Here is a 24,862-nt window from a genome sequence, read left to right as displayed (position 1 = left end):
CGGGTGAGGGTCAGGCTTCGGGGAAGGGTTAGGGTTAGGGTTCGGGCTAGGGTTAGGGTTAGGGGACGGGGACGGTTTAGGGTCCAGGTGAGGGTACGACAACGCTTTATGGGGAGCATACATGTGAGGGCACGGGTGAGTGTCAGCGTACGGGTTAGGATTAGGGGACGGGTGAGGGTCAGGCTTCGGGGAAGGTTTAGGGTTAGGGTTCGGGCTAGGGTTAGGGTTAGGGGACGGGGACGGTTTAGGGTCCAGGTGAGGGTACGACAACGCTTTAGGGGGAGCGTACGTGTGAGGGCGCGGGTGAGTGTCAGCGTACGGGTTAGGATTAGGGGACGGGTGAGGGTCAGGCTTCGGGGAAGGGTTAGGATTAGGGTTCAGGCTAGGGTTAGGGGACGGGGACCGGGACGGTTTAGGGTCCAGGTGAGGGTACGACAACGCTTTAGGGGGAGCGTACGTGTGAGGGCGCGGGTGAGTGTCAGCGTACGGGTTAGGATTAGGGGACGGGTGAGGGTCAGGCTTCGGGGAAGGGTTAGGGTTAGGGTTCGGGCTAGGGTTAGGGTTAGGGGACGGGGACGGTTTAGGGTCCAGGTGAGGGTACGACAATGCTTTAGGGGGAGCGTACGTGTGAGGGCGCGGGTGAGTGTCAGCGTACGGGTTAGGATTAGGGGACGGGTGAGGGTCAGGCTTCGGCGAAGGGTTAGGGTTAGGGTTCGGGCTAGGGTTAGGGTTAGGGGACGGGGACGGTTTAGGGTCCAGGTGAGGGTACGACAACACTTTAGGGGGAGCGTACGTGTGAGGGCGCAGGTGAGTGTCAGCGTACGGGTTAGGATTAGGGGACGGGTGAGGGTCAGGCTTCGGGGAAGTGTTAGGGTTAGGGTTCGGGCTAGGGTTAGGGTTAGGGGACGGGGACGGTTTAGGGTCCAGGTGAGGGTACGACAACGCTTTAGGGGGAGCGTACGTGTGAGGGCGCGGGTGAGTGTCAGCGTACGGGTTAGGATTAGGGGACGGGTGAGGGTCAGGCTTCGGGGAAGGGTTAGGGTTAGGGTTCGGGCTAGGGTTAGGGTTAGGGGACGGGGACGGTTTAGGGTCCAGGTGAGGGTACGACAACGCTTTAGGGGGAGCGTACGTGTGAGGGCGCGGGTGAGTGTCAGCATACGGGTTAGGATTAGGGGACGGGTGAGGGTCAGGCTTCGGGGAAGGGTTAGGGTTAGGGTTCGGGCTAGGGTTAGGGTTAGGGGACGGGGACGGTTTAGGGTCCAGGTGAGGGTACGACAACGCTTTAGGGGGAGCGTACGTGTGAGGGCGCGGGTGAGTGTCAGCGTACGGGTTAGGATTAGGGGACGGGTGAGGGTCAGGCTTCGGGGAAGGGTTAGGGTTAGGGTTCGGGCTAGGGTTAGGGTTAGGGGACGGGGACGGTTTAGGGTCCAGGTGAGGGTACGACAACGCTTTAGGGGGAGCGTACGTGTGAGGGCGCGGGTGAGTGTCAGCATACGGGTTAGGATTAGGGGACGGGTGAGGGTCAGGCTTCGGGGAAGGGTTAGGGTTAGGGTTCGGGCTAGGGTTAGGGGACGGGGACGGGGACGGTTTAGGGTCCAGGTGAGGGTACGACAACGCTTTAGGGGAGCGTACGTGTGAGGGCACGGGTGAGTGTCAGCGTACGGGTTAGGATTAGGGGACGGGTGAGGGTCAGGCTTCGGGGAAGGGTTAGGGTTAGGGTTCGGGCTAGGGTTAGGGTTAGGGGACGGGGACGGTTTAGGGTCCAGGTGAGGGTACGACAACGCTTTATGGGGAGCATACATGTGAGGGCACGGGTGAGTGTCAGCGTACGGGTTAGGATTAGGGGACGGGTGAGGGTCAGGCTTCGGGGAAGGTTTAGGGTTAGGGTTCGGGCTAGGGTTAGGGTTAGGGGACGGGGACGGTTTAGGGTCCAGGTGAGGGTACGACAACGCTTTAGGGGGAGCGTACGTGTGAGGGCGCGGGTGAGTGTCAGCGTACGGGTTAGGATTAGGGGACGGGTGAGGGTCAGGCTTCGGGGAAGGGTTAGGATTAGGGTTCAGGCTAGGGTTAGGGGACGGGGACCGGGACGGTTTAGGGTCCAGGTGAGGGTACGACAACGCTTTAGGGGGAGCGTACGTGTGAGGGCGCGGGTGAGTGTCAGCGTACGGGTTAGGATTAGGGGACGGGTGAGGGTCAGGCTTCGGGGAAGGGTTAGGGTTAGGGTTCGGGCTAGGCTTAGGGTTAGGGGACGGGGATGGTTTAGGGTCCAGGTGAGGGTACGACAATGCTTTAGGGGGAGCGTACGTGTGAGGGTGCGGGAGAGTGTCAGCGTACCGGTTAGGATTAGGGGACGGGTGAGGGTCAGGCTTCGGGGAAGGGTTAGGGTTAGGGTCCAGGCTAGGGTTAGGGTTAGGGGACGGGGATGGTTTAGGGTCCAGGTGAGGGTACGACAACGCTTTAGGGGAGCGTACGTGTGAGGGCGCGGGTGAGTGTCAGCGTACGGGTTAGGATTAGGGGACGGGTGAGGGTCAGGCTTCGGGGAAGGGTTAGGTTTATGGTTCGGGCTAGGGTTAGTGGACGGGGACGGGGACGGTTTAGGGTCCAGGTGAGGGTACGACAACGCTTTAGGGGAAGCGTACGTGTGAGGGCGCGGGTGAGTGTCAGCGTTCGGGATAGGATTGGGGGACGGGTGAGGGTCAGGCTTCGGGGAAGGGTTAGGGTTAGGGTTCGGGCTAGTGTTAGGGTTAGGGGACGGGGTCGGTTTAGGGTCCAGGTGAGGGTACGACAACGCTTTAGGGGGAGCGTACGTGTGAGGGCGCGGGTGAGTGTCAGCGTACGGGTTAGGATTAGGGGACGGGTGAGGGTCAGGCTTCGGGGAAGTGTTAGGGTTAGGGTTCGGGCTAGGGTTAGGGTTAGGGGACGGGGACGGTTTAGGGTCCAGGTGAGGGTACGACAACGCTTTAGGGGGAGCGTACGTGTGAGGGCGCGGGTGAGTGTCAGCGTACGGGTTAGGATTAGGGGACGGGTAAGTGTCAGGCTTCGGGGAAGGGTTAGGGTTAGGGTTCGGGCTAGGGTTAGGGTTAGGGGACGGGGACGGTTTAGGGTCCAGGTGAGGGTACGACAACGCTTTAGGGGAAGCGTACGTGTGAGGGCGCGGGTGAGTGTCAGCGTACGGGTTAGGATTAGGGGACGGGTGAGGGTCAGGCTTCGGGGAAGGGTTAGGTTTAGGGTTTGGGCTAGGGTTAGGGTTAGGGGACGGGGACGGTTTAGGGTCCAGGTGAGGGTACGACAACGCTTTAGGGGGAGCGTACGTGTGAGGACGCGGGTGAGTGTCAGCGTACGGGTTAGGATTAGGGGACGCGTGAGGGTCAGGCTTCGGGGAAGGGTTAGGGTTAGGGTTCGGGCTAGGGTTAGGGTTAGGGGACGGGGACGGTTTAGGGTCCAGGTGAGGGTACGACAACGCTGTAGGGGGAGCGTACGTGTGAGGGCGCGGTCTAGTGTCAGCGTACGGGTTAGGATTAGGGGACGGGTGATGATCGGGCTTCGGGGACGGGTGAGGGTTGTGGTTCGGGCTAGGGTTAGGGTTAGGAGACGGGGACGGTTTAGGGTCCAGGTGAGGGTACGACAACGCTGTAGAGGGAGCGTACGTGTGAGGGCGCGGGTGAGTGTCAGCGTACGGGTTAGGATTAGGGGACGGGTGAGGGTCGGGCTTCGGGGAAGGGTTAGGGTTAGGGTTCGGGCTAGGGTTAGGGTTAGGGGACGGGGACGGTTTAGGGTGCAGGTGAGGGTACGACAACGCTTTAGGGGGAGCGTACGTGTGAGGGCGCGGGTGAGTGTCAGCGTACGTGTTAGGATTAGGGGACGGGTGAGTGTCAGGCTTCGGGGAAGGATTAGGGTTAGGGTTCGGGCTAGGGTTAGGGTTAGGGGACGGGGACGGTTTAGGGTCCAGGTGAGGGTACTACAACGCTTTGGGGGGAGCGTACGTGTGAGGGCGCGGGTGTCAGCGTACGGGTTAGGATTAGCGGACGGGTGAGGGTCAGGCTTCGGGGAAGGGTTAGGGTTAGGGTTAGGGCTAGGGTTAGGGTTAGGGTACGGGGACGGTTTAGGGTCCAGGTGAGGGTACGACAACGCTTTGGGGGGAGCGTACGTGTGAGGGCGCGGGTGAGTGTCAGCGTACGGGTTAGGATTAGGGGACGGGTGAGGGTCAGGCTTCGGGGAAGGGTTAGGGTTAGGGTTCGGGCTAGGGTTAGTGTTAGGGGACGGGGACGGTTTAGGGTCCAGGTGAGGGTACAACAACGCTGTAGGGGGAGCGTACGTGTGAGGGCGCGGGTGAGTGTCAGCGTACGGGTTAGGATTAGGGGACGGGTGAGGGTCAGGCTTCGGGGAAGGGTTAGGGTTAGGGTTCGGGCTAGGGTTAGGGGACGGGGACGGCGACGGTTTAGGGTCCAGGTGAGGGTACGACAACGCTTTAGGGGGAGCGTACGTGTGAGGGCGCGGGTGAGTGTCAGCGTACGGGTTAGGATTAGGGGACGGGTGAGGGTCAGGCTTCGGGGAAGGGTTAGGGTTAGGGTTCGGGCTAGGGTTAGTGTTAGGGGACGGGGACGGTTTAGGGTCCAGGTGAGGGTACGACAACGCTTTAGGGGGAGCGTACGTGTTAGGGCGCGGGTGAGTGTCAGCGTACGGGTTAGGATTAGGGGACGGGTGAGGGTCAGGCTTCGGGGAAGGGTTAGGTTTAGGGTTTGGGCTAGGGTTAGGGTTAGGGGACGGGGACGGTTTAGGGTCCAGGTCAGTGTAGGACAACGCTTTGGGGGGAGCGTACGTGTGAGGGCGTGGTTGAGTGTCAGCGTACGGGTTAGGATTAGGGGACGGGTGAGGGTCAGGCTTCGGGGAAGGGTTAGGGTTAGGTTTCGGGCTAGGGTTAGGGTTAGGGGACGGGGACGGTTTAGGGTCCAGGTGAGGGTACGACAACGCTTTAGGGGGAGCGTACGTGTGAGGGCGCGGGTGAGTGTCAGTGTACGGGTTAGGATTAGGGGACGGGTAAGTGTCAGGCTTCGGGGAATGGTTAGGGTTAGGGTTCGGGCTAGGGTTAGGGTTAGGGGACGGGGACGGTTTAGGGTCCAGGTGAGTGTACGACAACGCTTTAGGGGAAGCGTACGTGTGAGGGCGCGGATGAGTGTCAGCGTACGGGTTAGGATTAGGGGACGGGTGAGGGTCAGGCTTCGGGGAAGGGTTAGGGTTAGGGTTTGGGCTAGGCTTAGGGTTAGGGGACGGGGACGGTTTAGGGTCCAGGTGAGGGTACGACAACGCTTTAGGGGGAGCGTACGTGTGAGGGCGTGGGTGAGTGTCAGCGTACGGGTTAGGATTAGTGGACGGGTGAGGGTCAGGCTTCGGGGAAGGGTTAGGGTTAGGGTTCGGGCTAGGGTTAGGGTTAGGGGACGGGGACGGTTTAGGGTCCAGGTGAGGGTACGACAACGCTTTAGGGGGAGCGTACGTGTGAGGGCGCGGGTGAGTGTCAGCGTACGGGTTAGGATTAGGGGACGGGTGAGTGTCAGGTTTCGGGGAAGGGTTAGGGTTAGGGTTCGGGCTAGGGTTAGGGTTAGGGGACGGGGACGGTTTAGGGTCCAGGTGAGGGTACGACAACGCTTTAGGGGGAGCGTACGTGTGAGGGCGAGGGTGAGTGTCAGCGTACGGGTTAGGATTAGGGGACGGGTGAGGGTCAGGCTTCGGGGAAGCGTTAGGGTTAAGGTTCGGGCTAGGGTTAGGGGACGGGGACGGGGACGGTTTAGGGTCCAGGTGAGGGTACGACAACGCTTTAGGGGGAGCGTACGTGTGAGGGCGCGGGTGAGTGTCAGCGTACGGGTTAGGATTAGGGGACGGGTGAGGGTCAGGCTTCGGCGAAGGGTTAGGGTTAGGGTTAGGGCTAGGGTTAGGGTTAGGGGACGGGGACGGTTTAGGGTCCAGGTGAGGGTACGACAACGCTGTAAGGGGAGCGTACGTGTGAGGGCGCGGGTGAGTGTCAGCGTACGGGTTAGGATTAGGGGACGGGTGAGGGTCAGGCTTCGGGGAAGGGTTAGGGTTAGGGTTCGGGCTAGGGTTAGGGTTAGGGGACGGGGACGGTTTAGGGTCCAGGTGAGGGTACGACAACGCTTTAGGGGGAGCGTACGTGTGAGGGCGCGGGTGAGTGTCAGCGTACGGGTTAGGATTAGGGGACGGGTGAGGGTCAGGCTTCGGGGAAGGGTTAGGGTTAGGGTTCGGGCTAGGGTTAGGGGACGGGGACGGGGACGGTTTAGGGTCCATGTGAGGGTACGACAACGCTTTAGGGGGAGCGTACGTGTGAGGGCGCGGGTGAGTGTCAGCGTACGGGTTAGGATTAGGGGACGGGTGAGGGTCAGTCTTCGGGGAAGGGTTAGGTTTAGGGTTTGGGCTAGGGTTAGGGTTAGGGGACGGGGACGGTTTAGGGTCCAGGTCAGTGTAGGACAACGCTTTGGGGGGAGCGTACGTGTGAGGGCGTGGTTGAGTGTCAGCGTACGGGTTAGGATTAGGGGACGGGTGAGGGTCAGGCTTCGGGGAAGGGTTAGGGTTAGGTTTCGGGCTAGGGTTAGGGTTAGGGGACGGGGACGGTTTAGGGTCCAGGTGAGGGTACGACAACGCTTTAGGGGGAGCGTACGTGTGAGGGCGCGGGTGAGTGTCAGTGTACGGGTTAGGATTAGGGGACGGGTAAGTGTCAGGCTTCGGGGAAGGGTTAGGGTTAGGGTTCGGGCTAGGGTTAGGGTTAGGGGACGGGGACGGTTTAGGGTCCAGGTGAGTGTACGACAACGCTTTAGGGGAAGCGTACGTGTGAGGGCGCGGATGAGTGTCAGCGTACGGGTTAGGATTAGGGGACGGGTGAGGGTCAGGCTTCGGGGAAGGGTTAGGGTTAGGGTTTGGGCTAGGCTTAGGGTTAGGGGACGGGGACGGTTTAGGGTCCAGGTGAGGGTACGACAACGCTTTAGGGGGAGCGTACGTGTGAGGGCGTGGGTGAGTGTCAGCGTACGGGTTAGGATTAGTGGACGGGTGAGGGTCAGGCTTCGGGGAAGGGTTAGGGTTAGGGTTCGGGCTAGGGTTAGGGTTAGGGGACGGGGACGGTTTAGGGTCCAGGTGAGGGTACGACAACGCTTTAGGGGCAGTGTACGTGTGAGGGCGCGGGTGAGTGTCAGCGTACGGGTTAGGATTAGGGGACGGGTGAGTGTCAGGTTTCAGGGAAGGGTTAGGGTTAGGGTTCGGGCTAGGGTTAGGGTTAGGGGACGGGGACGGTTTAGGGTCCAGGTGAGGGTACGACAACGCTTTAGGGGGAGCGTACGTGTGAGGGCGAGGGTGAGTGTCAGCGTACGGGTTAGGATTAGGGGACGGGTGAGGGTCAGGCTTCGGGGAAGCGTTAGGGTTAAGGTTCGGGCTAGGGTTAGGGGACGGGGATGGGGACGGTTTAGGGTCCAGGTGAGGGTACGACAACGCTTTAGGGGGAGCGTACGTGTGAGGGCGCGGGTGAGTGTCAGCGTACGGGTTAGGATTAGGGGACGGGTGAGGGTCAGGCTTCGGCGAAGGGTTAGGGTTAGGGTTCGGGCTAGGGTTAGGGTTAGGGGACGGGGACGGTTTAGGGTCCAGGTGAGGGTACGACAACGCTTTAGGGGGAGCGTACGTGTGAGGGCGCGGGTGAGTGTCAGCGTACGGGTTAGGATTAGGGGACGGGTGAGGGTCAGGCTTCGGGGAAGGGTTAGGATTAGGGTTCAGGCTAGGGTTAGGGGACGGGGACGGGGACGGTTTAGGGTCCAGGTGAGGGTACGACAACGCTTTAGGGGGAGCGTACGTGTGAGGGCGCGGGTGAGTGTCAGCGTACGGGTTACGATTAGGGGACGGGTGAGGGTCAGGCTTCGGGGAAGGGTTAGGATTAGGGTTCAGGCTAGGGTTAGGGTTAGGGGACGGGGACGGTTTAGGGTCCAGGTGAGGGTACGACAACGCTTTAGGGGGAGCGTACGTGTGAGGGCGCGGGTGAGTGTCAGCGTACGGGTTAGGATTAGGGGACGGGTGAGGGTCAGGCTTCGGGGAAGGGTTAGGGTTAGGGTTCGGGCTAGGGTTAGGGTTAGGGGACGGGGACGGTTTAGGGTCCAGGTGAGGGTACGACAATGCTTTAGGGGGAGCGTACGTGTGAGGGTGCGGGAGAGTGTCAGCGTACGGGTTAGGATTAGGGGACGGGTGAGGGTCATGCTTCGGGGAAGGGTTAGGGTTAGGGTCCAGGCTAGGGTTAGGGTTAGGGGACGGGGATGGTTTAGGGTCCAGGTGAGGGTACGACAACGCTTTAGGGGAGCGTACGTGTGAGGGCGCGGGTGAGTGTCAGCGTACGGGTTAGGATTAGGGGACGGGTGAGGGTCAGGCTTCGGGGAAGGGTTAGGTTTATGGTTCGGGCTAGGGTTAGTGGACGGGGACGGGTACGGTTTAGGGTCCAGGTGAGGGTACGACAACGCTTTAGGGGAAGCGTACGTGTGAGGGCGCGGGTGAGTGTCAGCGTACGGGTTAGGATTAGGGGACGGGTGAGGGTCAGGCTTCGGCGAAGGGTTAGGGTTAGGGTTCGGGCTAGGGTTAGGGGACGGGGACGGTGACGGTTTAGGGTCCAGTTGAGGGTACGACACCGCTTTAGGGGGAGCGTACGTGTGAGGGCGCGGGTGAGTGTCAGCGTTCGGGATAGGATTGGGGGACGGGTGAGGGTCAGGCTTCGGGGAAGGGTTAGGGTTAGGGTTCGGGCTAGTGTTAGGGTTAGGGGACGGGGTCGGTTTAGGGTCCAGGTGAGGGTACGACAACACTTTAGGGGGAGCGTACGTGTGAGGGCGCGGGTGAGTGTCAGCGTACGGGTTAGGATTAGGGGACGGGTGAGGGTCAGGCTTCGGGGAAGTGTTAGGGTTAGGGTTCGGGCTAGGGTTAGGGTTAGGGGACGGGGACGGTTTAGGGTCCAGGTGAGGGTACGACAACGCTTTAGGGGGAGCGTACGTGTGAGGGCGCGGGTGAGTGTCAGCGTACGGGTTAGGATTAGGGGACGGGTAAGTGTCAGGCTTCGGGGAAGGGTTACGGTTAGGGTTCGGGCTAGGGTTAGGGTTAGGGGACGGGGACGGTTTAGGGTCCAGGTGAGGGTACGACAACGCTTTAGGGGAAGCGTACGTGTGAGGGCGCGGGTGAGTGTCAGCGTACGGGTTAGGATTAGGGGACGGGTGAGGGTCAGGCTTCGGGGAAGGGTTAGGGTTAGGGTTTGGGCTAGGGTTAGGGTTAGGGGACGGGGACGGTTTAGGGTCCAGGTGAGGGTACGACAACGCTGTAGGGGGAGCGTACGTGTGAGGGCGCGGGTGAGTGTCTGCGTACGGGTTAGGATTAGGGGACGCGTGAGGGTCAGGCTTCGGGGAAGGGTTAGGGTTAGGGTTCGGGCTAGGGTTAGGGTTAGGGGACGGGGACGGTTTAGGGTCCAGGTGAGGGTACGACAACGCTGTAGGGGGAGCGTACGTGTGAGGGCGCGGTCTAGTGTCAGCGTACGGGTTAGGATTAGGGGACGGGTGATGATCGGGCTTCGGGGACGGGTGAGGGTTGTGGTTCGGGCTAGGGTTAGGGTTAGGAGACGGGGACGGTTTAGGGTCCAGGTGAGGGTACGACAACGCTGTAGGGGGAGCGTACGTGTGAGGGCGCGGGTGAGTGTCAGCTTACGGGTTAGGATTAGGGGACGGGTGAGGGTCAGGCTTCGGGGAAGGGTTAGGGTTAGGGTTCGGGCTAGGGTTAGGGGACGGGGACGGGGACGGTTTAGGGTCCAGGTGAGGGTACGACAACGCTTTAGGGGGAGCGTACGTGTGAGGGCGCGGGTGAGTGTCAGCGTACGGGTTACGATTAGGGGACGGGTGAGGGTCAGGCTTCGGGGAAGGGTTAGGGTTAGGGTTCGGGCTAGGGTTAGGGTTAGGGGACGGGGACGGTTTAGGGTCCAGGTGAGGGTACGACAATGCTTTAGGGGGAGCGTACGTGTGAGGGCGCGGGTGAGTGTCAGCGTACGGGTTAGGATTAGGGGACGGGTGAGGGTCAGGCTTCGGCGAAGGGTTAGGGTTAGGGTTCGGGCTAGGGTTAGGGTTAGGGGATTGGGACGGTTTAGGGTCCAGGTGAGGGTACGACAACGCTTTAGGGGGAGCGTACGTGTGAGGGCGCAGGTGAGTGTCAGCGTACGGGTTAGGATTAGGGGACGGGTGAGGGTCAGGCTTCGGGGAAGTGTTAGGGTTAGGGTTCGGGCTAGGGTTAGGGTTAGGGGACGGGGACGGTTTAGGGTCCAGGTGAGGGTACGACAACGCTTTAGGGGGAGCGTACGTGTGAGGGCGCGGGTGAGTGTCAGCGTACGGGTTAGGATTAGGGGACGGGTGAGGGTCAGGCTTCGGGGAAGGGTTAGGATTAGGGTTCAGGCTAGGGTTAGGGGACGGGGACGGGGACGGTTTAGGGTCCAGGTGAGGGTACGACAACGCTTTAGGGGGAGCGTACGTGTGAGGGCGCGGGTGAGTGTCAGCGTACGGGTTAGGATTAGGGGACGGGTGAGGGCCAGGCTTCGGGGAAGGGTTAGGGTTAGGGTTCGGGCTAGGCTTAGGGTTAGGGGACGGGGATGGTTTAGGGTCCAGGTGAGGGTACGACAATGCTTTAGGGGGAGCGTACGTGTGAGGGTGCGGGAGAGTGTCAGCGTACGGGTTAGGATTAGGGGACGGGTGAGGGTCAGGCTTCGGGGAAGGGTTAGGGTTAGGGTCCAGGCTAGGGTTAGGGTTAGGGGACGGGGATGGTTTAGGGTCCAGGTGAGGGTACGACAACGCTTTAGGGGAGCGTACGTGTGAGGGCGCGGGTGAGTGTCAGCGTACGGGTTAGGATTAGGGGACGGGTGAGGGTCAGGCTTCGGGGAAGGGTTAGGTTTATGGTTCGGGCTAGGGTTAGTGGACGGGGACGGGGACGGTTTAGGGTCCAGGTGAGGGTACGACAACGCTTTAGGGGAAGCGTACGTGTGAGGGCGCGGGTGAGTGTCAGCGTACGGGTTAGGATTAGGGGACGGGTGAGGGTCAGGCTTCGGCGAAGGGTTAGGGTTAGGGATCGGGCTAGGGTTAGGGGACGGGGACGGGGATGGTTTAGGGTCCAGGTGAGGGTACGACAACGCTTTAGGGGGAGCGTACGTGTGAGGGCGCGGGTGAGTGTCAGCGTACGGGTTAGGATTAGGGGACGGGTGAGGGTCAGGCTTCGGGGAAGGGTTAGGATTAGGGTTCAGGCTAGGGTTAGGGTTAGGGGACGGGGACGGTTTAGGGTCCAGGTGAGGGTACGACAACGCTTTAGGGGGAGCGTACGTGTGAGGGCGCGGGTGAGTGTCAGCGTACGGGTTAGGATTAGGGGACGGGTGAGGGTCAGGCTTCGGGGAAGGGTTAGGGTTAGGGTTCGGGCTAGGGTTAGGGTTAGGGGACGGGGACGGTTTAGGGTCCAGGTGAGGGTACGACAATGCTTTAGGGGGAGCGTACGTGTGAGGGTGCGGGAGAGTGTCAGCGTACGGGTTAGGATTAGGGGACGGGTGAGGGTCATGCTTCGGGGAAGGGTTAGGGTTAGGGTCCAGGCTAGGGTTAGGGTTAGGGGACGGGGATGGTTTAGGGTCCAGGTGAGGGTACGACAACGCTTTAGGGGAGCGTACGTGTGAGGGCGCGGGTGAGTGTCAGCGTACGGGTTAGGATTAGGGGACGGGTGAGGGTCAGGCTTCGGGGAAGGGTTAGGTTTATGGTTCGGGCTAGGGTTAGTGGACGGGGACGGGGACGGTTTAGGGTCCAGGTGAGGGTACGACAACGCTTTAGGGGAAGCGTACGTGTGAGGGCGCGGGTGAGTGTCAGCGTACGGGTTAGGATTAGGGGACGGGTGAGGGTCAGGCTTCGGCGAAGGGTTAGGGTTAGGGTTCGGGCTAGGGTTAGGGGACGGGGACGGGGACGGTTTAGGGTCCAGTTGAGGGTACGACACCGCTTTAGGGGGAGCGTACGTGTGAGGGCGCGGGTGAGTGTCAGCGTACGGGTTAGGATTAGGGGACGGCTGAGGGTCAGGCTTCGGGGAAGGGTTAGGGTTAGGGTTCGGGCTAGGGTTAGGGTTAGGGGACAGGGACGGTTTAGGGTCCAGGTGAGGGTACGACAACGCTTTAGGGGGAGCGTACGTGTGAGGGTGCGGGTGAGTGACAGCGTACGGGTTAGGATTAGGGGACGGGTGAGGGTCAGGCTTCGGGGAAGGGTTAGGGTTAGGGTTCGGGCTAGGGTTAGGGTTAGGGGACGGGGACGGTTTAGGGTCCAGGTGAGGGTACGACAACGCTTTGGGGGTAGCATACGTGTGAGGGCGCGGGTGAGTGTCAGCGTTCGGGATAGGATTGGGGGACGGGTGAGGGTCAGGCTTCGGGGAAGGGTTAGGGTTAGGGTTCGGGCTAGTGTTAGGGTTAGGGGACGGGGTCGGTTTAGGGTCCAGGTGAGGGTACGACAACACTTTAGGGGGAGCGTACGTGTGAGGGCGCGGGTGAGTGTCAGCGTACGGGTTAGGATTAGGGGACGGGTGAGGGTCAGGCTTCGGGGAAGTGTTAGGGTTAGGGTTCGGGCTAGGGTTAGGGTTAGGGGCCGGGGCCGGTTTAGGGTCCAGGTGAGGGTACGACAACGCTTTAGGGGGAGCGTACGTGTGAGGGCGCGGGTGAGTGTCAGCGTACGGGTTAGGATTAGGGGACGGGTAAGTGTCAGGCTTCGGGGAAGGGTTAGTGTTAGGGTTCGGGCTAGGGTTAGGGTTAGGGGACGGGGACGGTTTAGGGTCCAGGTGAGGGTACGACAACGCTTTAGGGGAAGCGTACGTGTGAGGGCGCGGGTGAGTGTCAGCGTACGGGTTAGGATTAGGGGACGGGTGAGGGTCAGGCTTCGGGGAAGGGTTAGGGTTAGGGTTTGGGCTAGGGTTAGGGTTAGGGGACGGGGACGGTTTAGGGTCCAGGTGAGGGTACGACAACGCTTTAGGGGGAGCGTACGTGTGAGGGCGCGGGTGAGTGTCAGCGTACGGGTTAGGATTAGGGGACGCGTGAGGGTCAGGCTTCGGGGAAGGGTTAGGGTTAGGGTTCGGGCTAGGGTTAGGGTTAGGGGACGGGGACGGTTTAGGGTCCAGGTGAGGGTACGACAACGCTGTAGGGGGAGCGTACGTGTGAGGGCGCGGTCTAGTGTCAGCGTACGGGTTAGGATTAGGGGACGGGTGATGATCGGGCTTCGGGGACGGGTGAGGGTTGTGGTTCGGGCTAGGGTTAGGGTTAGGAGACGGGGACGGTTTAGGGTCCAGGTGAGGGTACGACAACGCTGTAGGGGGAGCGTACGTGTGAGGGCACGGGTGAGTGTCAGCGTACGGGTTAGGATTAGGGGACGGGTGAGGGTCGGGCTTCGGGGAAGGGTTAGGGTTAGGGTTCGGGCTAGGGTTAGGGTTAGGGGACGGGGACGGTTTAGGGTCCAGGTGAGGGTACGACAACGCTTTAGGGGGAGCGTACGTGTGAGGGCGCGGGTGAGTGTCAGCGTACGGGTTAGGATTAGGGAACGGGTGAGGGTCAGGCTTCGGGGAAGGGTTAGGGTTAGGGTTCGGGCTAGGGTTAGGGTTAGGGGACGGGGACGGTTTAGGGTCCAGGTGAGGGTACGACAACGCTTTAGGGGGAGCGTACGTGTGAGGGCGCGGGTGAGTGTCAGCGTATGTGTTAGGATTAGGGGACGGGTGAGTGTCAGGCTTCGGGGAAGGATTAGGGTTAGGGTTCGGGCTAGGGTTAGGGTTAGGGGACGGGGACGGTTTAGGGTCCAGGTGAGGGTACGACAACGCTTTAGGGGAGCGTACGTGTGAGGGCACGGGTGAGTGTCAGCGTACGGGTTAGGATTAGGGGACGGGTGAGGGTCAGGCTTCGGGGAAGGGTTAGGATTAGGGTTCAGGCTAGGGTTAGGGGACGGGGACGGGGACGGTTTAGGGTCCAGGTGAGGGTACGACAACGCTTTAGGGGGAGCGTACGTGTGAGGGCGCGGGTGAGTGTCAGCGTACGGGTTAGGATTAGGGGACGGGTGAGGGTCAGGCTTCGGGGAAGGGTTAGGGTTAGGGTTCGGGCTAGGGTTAGGGTTAGGGGACGGGGACGGTTTAGGGTCCAGGTGAGGGTACGACAATGCTTTAGGGGGAGCGTACGTGTGAGGGCGCGGGTGAGTGTCAGCGTACGGGTTAGGATTAGGGGACGGGTGAGGGTCAGGCTTCGGCGAAGGGTTAGGGTTAGGGTTCGGGCTAGGGTTAGGGTTAGGGGATTGGGACGGTTTAGGGTCCAGGTGAGGGTACGACAACGCTTTAGGGGGAGCGTACGTGTGAGGGCGCAGGTGAGTGTCAGCGTACGGGTTAGGATTAGGGGACGGGTGAGGGTCAGGCTTCGGGGAAGTGTTAGGGTTAGGGTTCGGGCTAGGGTTAGGGTTAGGGGACGGGGACGGTTTAGGGTCCAGGTGAGGGTACGACATCGCTTTAGGGGGAGCGTACGTGTGAGGGCGCGGGTGAGTGTCAGCGTACGGGTTAGGATTAGGGGACGGGTGAGGGTCAGGCTTCGGGGAAGGCTTAGGATTAGGGTTCAGGCTAGGGTTAGGGGACGGGGACGGGGACGGTTTAGGGTCCAGGTGAGGGTACGACAACGCTTTAGGGGGAGCGTACGTGTGAGGGCGCGGGTGAGTGTCAGCGTACGGGTTAGGATTAGGGGACGGGTGAGGGCCAGGCTTCGGGGAAGGGTTAGGGTTAGGGTTCGGGCTAGGCTTAGGGTTAGGGGACGGGGATGGTTTAGGGTCCAGGTGAGGGTACGACAATGCTTTAGGGGGAGCGTACGTGTGAGGGTGCGGGAGAGTGTCAGCGTACGGGTTAGGATTAGGGGACGGGTGAGGGTCAGGCTTCGGGGAAGGGTTAGGGTTAGGGTCCAGGCTAGGGTTAGGGTTAGGGGACGGGGATGGTTTAGGGTCCAGGTGAGGGTACGACAACGCTTTAGGGGAGCGTACGTGTGAGGGCGCGGGTGAGTGTCAGCGTACGGGTTAGGATTAGGGGACAGGTGAGGGTCAGGCTTCGCGGAAGGGTTAGGTTCATGGTTCGGGCTAGGGTTAGTGGACGGGGACGGGGACGGTTTAGGGTCCAGGTGAGGGTACGACAACGCTTTAGGGGAAGCGTACGTGTGAGGGCGCGGGTGAGTGTCAGCGTACGGGTTAGGATTAGGGGACGGGTGAGGGTCAGGCTTTGGCGAAGGGTTAGGGTTAGGGTTCGGGCTAGGGTTAGGGGACGGGGACGGGGATGGTTTAGGGTCCAGGTGAGGGTACGACAACGCTTTAGGGGGAGCGTACGTGTGAGGGCGCGGGTGAGTGTCAGCGTACGGTTTAGGATTAGGGGACGGGTGAGGGTCAGGCTTCGGGGAAGGGTTAGGGTTAGGGTCCGGGCTAGGGTTAGGGTTAGGGGACGGGGACGGTTTAGGGTCCAGGTGAGGGTACGACAACGCTTTAGGGGGAGCGTACGTGTGAGGGCGCGGGTGAGTGTCAGCGTACGGGTTAGGATTAGGGGACGGGTGAGGGTCAGGCTTCGGGGAAGGGTTAGGATTAGGGTTCAGGCTAGGGTTAGGGTTAGGGGACGGGGACGGTTTAGGGTCCAGGTGAGGGTACGACAACGCTTTAGGGGGAGCGTACGTGTGAGGGCGCGGGTGAGTGTCAGCGTACGGGTTAGGATTAGGGGACGGGTGAGGGTCAGGCTTCGGGGAAGGGTTAGGGTTAGGGTTCGGGCTAGGGTTAGGGTTAGGGGACGGGGACGGTTTAGGGTCCAGGTGAGGGTACGACAATGCTTTAGGGGGAGCGTACGTGTGAGGGTGCGGGAGAGTGTCAGCGTACGGGTTAGGATTAGGGGACGGGTGAGGGTCATGCTTCGGGGAAGGGTTAGGGTTAGGGTCCAGGCTAGGGTTAGGGTTAGGGGACGGGGATGGTTTAGGGTCCAGGTGAGGGTACGACAACGCTTTAGGGGAGCGTACGAGTGAGGGCGCGGGTGAGTGTCAGCGTACGGGTTAGGATTAGGGGACGGGTGAGGGTCAGGCTTCGGGGAAGGGTTAGGTTTATGGTTCGGGCTAGGGTTAGTGGATGGGGACGGGTACGGTTTAGGGTCCAGGTGAGGGTACGACAACGCTTTAGGGGAAGCGTACGTGTGAGGGCGCGGGTGAGTGTCAGCGTACGGGTTAGGATTAGGGGACGGGTGAGGGTCAGGCTTCGGCGAAGGGTTAGGGTTAGGGTTCGGGCTAGGGTTAGGGGATGGGGACGGGGACGGTTTAGGGTCCAGTTGAGGGTACGACACCGCTTTAGGGGGAGCGTACGTGTGAGGGCGCGGGTGAGTGTCAGCGTACGGGTTAGGATTAGGGGACGGGTGAGGGTCAGGCTTCGGGGAAGGGTTAGGGTTAGGGTTCGGGCTAGGGTTAGGGTTAGGGGACAGGGACGGTTTAGGGTCCAGGTGAGGGTACGACAACGCTTTAGGGGGAGCGTACGTGTGAGGGTGCGGGTGAGTGTCAGCGTACGGGTTAGGATTAGGGGACGGGTGAGGGTCAGGCTTCGGGGAAGGGTTAGGGTTAGGGTTCGGGCTAGGGTTAGGGTTAGGGGACGGGGACGGTTTAGGGTCCAGGTGAGGGTACGACAACGCTTTGGGGGTAGCATACGTGTGAGGGCGCGGGTGAGTGTCAGCGTTCGGGATAGGATTGGGGGACGGGTGAGGGTCAGGCTTCGGGGAAGGGTTAGGGTTAGGGTTCGGGCTAGTGTTAGGGTTAGGGGACGGGGTCGGTTTAGGGTCCAGGTGAGGGTACGACAACACTTTAGGGGGAGCGTACGTGTGAGGGCGCGGGTGAGTGTCAGCGTACGGGTTAGGATTAGGGGACGGGTGAGGGTCAGGCTTCGGGGAAGTGTTAGGGTTAGGGTTCGGGCTAGGGTTAGGGTTAGGGGACGGGGACGGTTTAGGGTCCAGGTGAGGGTACGACAACGCTTTAGGGGGAGCGTACGTGTGAGGGCGCGGGTGAGTGTCAGCGTACGGGTTAGGATTAGGGGACGGGTAAGTGTCAGGCTTCGGGGAAGGGTTAGGGTTAGGGTTCGGGCTAGGGTTAGGGTTAGGGGACGGGGACGGTTTAGGGTCCAGGTGAGGGTACGACAACGCTTTAGGGGAAGCGTACGTGTGAGGGCGCGGGTGAGTGTCAGCGTACGGGTTAGGATTAGGGGACGGGTGAGGGTCAGGCTTCGGGGAAGTGTTAGGGTTAGGGTTCGGGCTAGGGTTAGGGTTAGGGGACGGGGACGGTTTAGGGTCCAGGTGAGGGTACGACATCGCTTTAGGGGGAGCGTACGTGTGAGGGCGCGGGTGAGTGTCAGCGTACGGGTTAGGATTAGGGGACGGGTGAGGGTCAGGCTTCGGGGAAGGCTTAGGATTAGGGTTCAGGCTAGGGTTAGGGGACGGGGACGGGGACGGTTTAGGGTCCAGGTGAGGGTACGACAACGCTTTAGGGGGAGCGTACGTGTGAGGGCGCGGGTGAGTGTCAGCGTACGGGTTAGGATTAGGGGACGGGTGAGGGCCAGGCTTCGGGGAAGGGTTAGGGTTAGGGTTCGGGCTAGGCTTAGGGTTAGGGGACGGGGATGGTTTAGGGTCCAGGTGAGGGTACGACAATGCTTTAGGGGGAGCGTACGTGTGAGGGTGCGGGAGAGTGTCAGCGTACGGGTTAGGATTAGGGGACGGGTGAGGGTCAGGCTTCGGGGAAGGGTTAGGGTTAGGGTCCAGGCTAGGGTTAGGGTTAGGGGACGGGGATGGTTTAGGGTCCAGGTGAGGGTACGACAACGCTTTAGGGGAGCGTACGTGTGAGGGCGCGGGTGAGTGTCAGCGTACGGGTTAGGATTAGGGGACAGGTGAGGGTCAGGCTTCGCGGAAGGGTTAGGTTCATGGTTCGGGCTAGGGTTAGTGGACGGGGACGGGGACGGTTTAGGGTCCAGGTGAGGGTACGACAACGCTTTAGGGGAAGCGTACGTGTGAGGGCGCGGGTGAGTGTCAGCGTACGGGTTAGGATTAGGGGACGGGTGAGGGTCAGGCTTTGGCGAAGGGTTAGGGTTAGGGTTCGGGCTAGGGTTAGGGGACGGGGACGGGGATGGTTTAGGGTCCAGGTGAGGGTACGACAACGCTTTAGGGGGAGCGTACGTGTGAGGGCGCGGGTGAGTGTCAGCGTACGGTTTAGGATTAGGGGACGGGTGAGGGTCAGGCTTCGGGGAAGGGTTAGGGTTAGGGTCCGGGCTAGGGTTAGGGTTAGGGGACGGGGACGGTTTAGGGTCCAGGTGAGGGTACGACAACGCTTTAGGGGGAGCGTACGTGTGAGGGCGCGGGTGAGTGTCAGCGTACGGGTTAGGATTAGGGGACGGGTGAGGGTCAGGCTTCGGGGAAGGGTTAGGATTAGGGTTCAGGCTAGGGTTAGGGTTAGGGGACGGGGACGGTTTAGGGTCCAGGTGAGGGTACGACAACGCTTTAGGGGGAGCGTACGTGTGAGGGCGCGGGTGAGTGTCAGCGTACGGGTTAGGATTAGGGGACGGGTGAGGGTCAGGCTTCGGGGAAGGGTTAGGGTTAGGGTTCGGGCTAGGGTTAGGGTTAGGGGACGGGGACGGTTTAGGGTCCAGGTGAGGGTACGACAATGCTTTAGGGGGAGCGTACGTGTGAGGGTGCGGGAGAGTGTCAGCGTACGGGTTAGGATTAGGGGACGGGTGAGGGTCATGCTTCGGGGAAGGGTTAGGGTTAGGGTCCAGGCTAGGGTTAGGGTTAGGGGACGGGGATGGTTTAGGGTCCAGGTGAGGGTACGACAACGCTTTAGGGGAGCGTACGAGTGAGGGCGCGGGTGAGTGTCAGCGTACGGGTTAGGATTAGGGGACGGGTGAGGGTCAGGCTTCGGCGAAGGGTTAGGGTTAGGGTTCGGGCTAGGGTTAGGGGATGGGGACGGGGACGGTTTAGGGTCCAGTTGAGGGTACGACACCGCTTTAGGGGGAGCGTACGTGTGAGGGCGCGGGTGAGTGTCAGCGTACGGGTTAGGATTAGGGGACGGGTGAGGGTCAGGCTTCGGGGAAGGGTTAGGGTTAGGGTTCGGGCTAGGGTTAGGGTTAGGGGACAGGGACGGTTTAGGGTCCAGGTGAGGGTACGACAACGCTTTAGGGGGAGCGTACGTGTGAGGGTGCGGGTGAGTGTCAGCGTACGGGTTAGGATTAGGGGACGGGTGAGGGTCAGGCTTCGGGGAAGGGTTAGGGTTAGGGTTCGGGCTAGGGTTAGGGTTAGGGGACGGGGACGGTTTAGGGTCCAGGTGAGGGTACGACAACGCTTTGGGGGTAGCATACGTGTGAGGGCGCGGGTGAGTGTCAGCGTTCGGGATAGGATTGGGGGACGGGTGAGGGTCAGGCTTCGGGGAAGGGTTAGGGTTAGGGTTCGGGCTAGTGTTAGGGTTAGGGGACGGGGTCGGTTTAGGGTCCAGGTGAGGGTACGACAACACTTTAGGGGGAGCGTACGTGTGAGGGCGCGGGTGAGTGTCAGCGTACGGGTTAGGATTAGGGGACGGGTGAGGGTCAGGCTTCGGGGAAGTGTTAGGGTTAGGGTTCGGGCTAGGGTTAGGGTTAGGGGACGGGGACGGTTTAGGGTCCAGGTGAGGGTACGACAACGCTTTAGGGGGAGCGTACGTGTGAGGGCGCGGGTGAGTGTCAGCGTACGGGTTAGGATTAGGGGACGGGTAAGTGTCAGGCTTCGGGGAAGGGTTAGGGTTAGGGTTCGGGCTAGGGTTAGGGTTAGGGGACGGGGACGGTTTAGGGTCCAGGTGAGGGTACGACAACGCTTTAGGGGAAGCGTACGTGTGAGGGCGCGGGTGAGTGTCAGCGTACGGGTTAGGATTAGGGGACGGGTGAGGGTCAGGCTTCGGGGAAGGGTTAGGGTTAGGGTTTGGGCTAGGGTTAGGGTTAGGGGACGGGGACGGTTTAGGGTCCAGGTGAGGGTACGACAACGCTTTAGGGGGAGCGTACGTGTGAGGGCGCGGGTGAGTGTCAGCGTACGGGTTAGGATTAGGGGACGCGTGAGGGTCAGGCTTCGGGGAAGGGTTAGGGTTAGGGTTCGGGCTAGGGTTAGGGTTAGGGGACGGGGACGGTTTAGGGTCCAGGTGAGGGTACGACAACGCTGTAGGGGGAGCGTACGTGTGAGGGCGCGGTCTAGTGTCAGCGTACGGGTTAGGATTAGGGGACGGGTGATGATCGGGCTTCGGGGACGGTTGAGGGTTGTGGTTCGGGCTAGGGTTAGGGTTAGGAGACGGGGACGGTTTAGGGTCCAGGTGAGGGTACGACAACGCTGTAGGGGGAGCGTACGTGTGAGGGCGCGGGTGAGTGTCAGCGTACGGGTTAGGATTAGGGGACGGGTGAGGGTCGGGCTTCGGGGAAGGGTTAGGGTTAGGGTTCGGGCTAGGGTTAGGGTTAGGGGACGGGGACGGTTTAGGGTCCAGGTGAGGGTACGACAACGCTTTAGGGGGAGTGTACGTGTGAGGGCGCGGGTGAGGTTCAGCGTACGGGTTAGGATTAGGGGACGGGTGAGGGTCAGGCTTCGGGGAAGGGTTAGGGTTAGGGTTCGGGCTAGGGTTAGGGTTAGGGGACGTGGACGGTTTAGGGTCCAGGTGAGGGTACGACAACGCTTTAGGGGAAGCGTACGTGTGAGGGCGCGGGTGAGTGTCAGCGTACGGGTTAGGATTAGGGGACGGGTGAGGGTCAGGCTTCGGGGAAGGGTTAGGGTTAGGGTTTGGGCTAGGGTTAGGGTTAGGGGACGGGGACGGTTTAGGGTCCAGGTGAGGGTACGACAACGCTTTAGGGGGAGTGTACGTGTGAGGGCGCGGGTGAGGTTCAGCGTACGGGTTAGGATTAGGGGACGGGTGAGGGTCAGGCTTCGGGGAAGGGTTAGGGTTAGGGTTCGGGCTAGGGTTAGGGTTAGGGGACGTGGACGGTTTAGGGTCCAGGTGAGGGTACGACAACGCTTTAGGGGAAGCGTACGTGTGAGGGCGCGGGTGAGTGTCAGCGTACGGGTTAGGATTAGGGGACGGGTGAGGGTCAGGCTTCGGGGAAGGGTTAGGGTTAGGGTTTGGGCTAGGGTTAGGGTTAGGGGACGGGGACGGTTTAGGGTCCAGGTGAGGGTACGACAACGCTTTAGGGGGAGCGTACGTGTGAGGGCGCGGGTGAGTGTCAGCGTACGGGTTAGGATTAGGGGACGGGTGAGGGTCAGGCTTCGGGGAAGGGTTAGGGTTAGGGTTCGGGCTAGGGTTAGGGGACGGGGACGGCGACGGTTTAGGGTCCAGGTGAGGGTACGACAACGCTTTGGGGGAGCGTACGTGTGAGGGCGCGGGTGAGTGTCAGCGTACGGGTTAGGATTAGGGGACGGGTGAGGGTCAGGCTTCGGGGAAGGGTTAGGGTTAGGGTTCGGGCTAGGGTTAGTGTTAGGGGACGGGGACGGTTTAGGGTCCAGGTGAGGGTACGACAACGCTTTGGGGGGAGCGTACATGTGAGGGCGCGGGTGAGTGTCAGCGTACGGGTTAGGATTAGGGGACGGGTGAGGGTCAGGCTTCGGGGAAGGGTTAGGGTTAGGGTTCGGGCTAGGGTTAGTGTTAGGGGACGGGGACGGTTTAGGGTCCAGGTGAGGGTACAACAACGCTTTAGGGGGAGCGTACGTGTGAGGGCGCGGGTGAGTGTCAGCGTACGGGTTAGGATTAGGGGACGGGTGAGGGTCAGGCTTCGGGGAAGGGTTAGGGTTAGGGTTTGGGCTAGGGTTAGGGGACGGGGACGGGGACGGTTTAGGGTCTAGGTGAGGGTACGACAACGCTTTAGGGGGAGCGTACGTGTGAGGGCGCGGGTGAGTGTCAGCGTACGGGTTAGGATTAGGGGACGGGTGAGGGTCAGGCTTCGGGGAAGGGTTAGGTTTAGGGTTTGGGCTAGGGTTAGGGTTAGGGGACGGGGACGGTTTAGGGTCCAGGTCAGTGTAGGACAACGCTTTGGGGGGAGCGTACGTGTGAGGGCGTGGTTGAGTGTCAGCGTACGGGTTAGGATTAGGGGACGGGTGAGGGTCAGGCTTCGGGGAAGGGTTAGGGTTAGGTTTCGGGCTAGGGTTAGGGTTAGGGGACGGGGACGGTTTAGGGTCCAGGTGAGGGTACGACAACGCTTTAGGGGGAGCGTACGTGTGAGGGCGCGGGTGAGTGTCAGTGTACGGGCTAGGATTAGGGGACGGGTAAGTGTCAGGCTTCGGGGAAGGGTTAGGGTTAGGGTTCAGGCTAGGGTTAGGGTTAGGGGACGGGGACGGTTTAGGGTCCAGGTGAGTGTACGACAACGCTTTAGGGGAAGCGTACGTGTGAGGGCGCGGATGAGTGTCAGCGTACGGGTTAGGATTAGGGGACGGGTGAGGGTCAGGTTTCGGGGAAGGGTTAGGGTTAGGGTTTGGGCTAGGCTTAGGGTTAGGGGACGGGGACGGTTTAGGGTCCAGGTGAGTGTACGACAACGCTTTAGGGGGAGCGTACGTGTGAGGGCGTGGGTGAGTGTCAGCGTACGGGTTAGGATTAGTGGACGGGTGAGGGTCAGGCTTCGGGGAAGGGTTAGGGTTAGGGTTCGGGCTAGGGTTAGGGTTAGGGGACAGGGACGGTTTAGGGTCCATGTGAGGGTACGACAACGCTTTAGGGGGAGCGTACGTGTGAGGGTGCGGGTGAGTGTCAGCGTACGGGTTAGGATTAGGGGACGGGTGAGGGTCAGGCTTCGGGGAAGGGTTAGGGTTAGGGTTCGGGCTAGGGTTAGGGTTAGGGGACGGGGACGGTTTAGGGTCCAGGTGAGGGTACGACAACGCTTTGGGGGTAGCATACGTGTGAGGGCGCGGGTGAGTGTCAGCGTTCGGGATAGGATTGGGGGACGGGTGAGGGTCAGGCTTCGGGGAAGGGTTAGGGTTAGGGTACGGGCTAGTGTTAGGGTTAGGGGACGGGGTCGGTTTAGGGTCCACTTGAGGGTACGACAACGCTTTAGGGGGAGCGTACGTGTGAGGGCGCGGGTGAGTGTCAGCGTACGGGTTAGGATTAGGGGACGGGTGAGGGTCAGGCTTCGGGGAAGTGTTAGGGTTAGGGTTCGGGCTAGGGTTAGGGTTAGGGGACGGGGACGGTTTAGGGTCCAGGTGAGGGTACGACAACGCTTTAGGGGGAGCGTACGTGTGAGGGCGCGGGTGAGTGTCAGCGTACGGGTTAGGATTAGGGGACGGGTAAGTGTCAGGCTTCGGGGTAGGGTTAGGGTTAGGGTTCGGGCTAGGGTTAGGGTTAGGGGACGGGGACGGTTTAGGGTCCAGGTGAGGGTACGACAACGCTTTAGGGGAAGCGTACGTGTGAGGGCGCGGGTGAGTGTCAGCGTACGGGTTAGGATTAGGGGACGGGTGAGGGTCAGGCTTCGGGGAAGGGTTAGGTTTAGGGTTTGGGCTAGGGTTAGGGTTAGGGGACGGGGACGGTTTAGGGTCCAGGTGAGGGTACGACAACGCTTTAGGGGGAGCGTACGTGTGAGGGCGCGGGTGAGTGTCAGCGTACAGGTTAGGATTAGGGGACGGGTGAGTGTCAGGCTTCGGGGAAGGGTTAGGGTTAGGGTTCGGGCTAGGGTTAGGGTTAGGGGACGGGGACGGTTTAGGGTCCAGGTGAGGGTACGACAACGCTGTAGGGGGAGCGTACGTGTGAGGGCGCGGTCTAGTGTCAGCGTACGGGTTAGGATTAGGGGACGGGTGATGATCGGGCTTCGGGGACGGGTGAGGGTTGTGGTTCGGGCTAGGGTTAGGGTTAGGAGACGGGGACGGTTTAGGGTCCAGGTGAGGGTACGACAAGGCTGTAGGGGGAGCGTACGTGTGAGGGCGCGGGTGAGTGTCAGCGTACGGGTTAGGATTAGGGGACGGGTGAGGGTCGGGCTTCGGGGAAGGGTTAGGGTTAGGGTTCGGGCTAGGGTTAGGGTTAGGGGACGGGGACGGTTTAGGGTCCAGGTGAGGGTACGACAACGCTTTAGGGGGAGCGTACGTGTGACGGCGCGGGTGAGTGTCAGCGTACGGGTTAGGATTAGGGAACGGGTGAGGGTCAGGCTTCGGGGAAGGGTTAGGGTTAGGGTTCGGGCTAGGGTTAGGGTTAGGGGACGGGGACGGTTTAGGGTCCAGGTGAGGGTACGACAACGCTTTACGGGGAGCGTACGTGTGAGGGCGCGGGTGAGTGTCAGCGTACGGGTTAGGATTAGGGGACGGGTGAGGGTCAGGCTTCGGGGAAGGGTTAGGGTTAGGGTTCGGGCTAGGGTTAGGGGACGGGGACGGGGACGGTTTAGGGTCCAGGTGAGGGTACGACAACGCTTTAGGGGGAGCGTACGTGTGAGGGCGCGGGTGAGTGTCAGCGTACGGGTTAGGATTAGGGGACGGGTGAGGGTCAGGCTTCGGGGAAGTGTTAGGTTTAGGGTTTGGGCTAGGGTTAGGGTTAGGGGACGGGGACGGTTTAGGGTCCAGGTCAGTGTAGGACAACGCTTTGGGGGGAGCGTACGTGTGAGGGCGTGGTTGAGTGTCAGCGTACGGGTTAGGATTAGGGGACGGGTGAGGGTCAGGCTTCGGGGAAGGGTTAGGGTTAGGGTTTGGGCTAGGCTTAGGGTTAGGGGACGGGGACGGTTTAGGGTCCAGGTGAGGGTACGACAACGCTTTAGGGGGAGCGTACGTGTGAGGGCGTGGGTGAGTGTCAGCGTACGGGTTAGGATTAGTGGACGGGTGAGGGTCA

The sequence above is a fragment of the Orcinus orca genome, chromosome 16 (genome assembly GCF_937001465.1).
Source record: "Orcinus orca chromosome 16, mOrcOrc1.1, whole genome shotgun sequence".
In the NCBI taxonomy this organism is placed as follows: domain Eukaryota; kingdom Metazoa; phylum Chordata; class Mammalia; order Artiodactyla; family Delphinidae; genus Orcinus; species Orcinus orca.
This window is presented reverse-complemented; position numbering follows the sequence as displayed.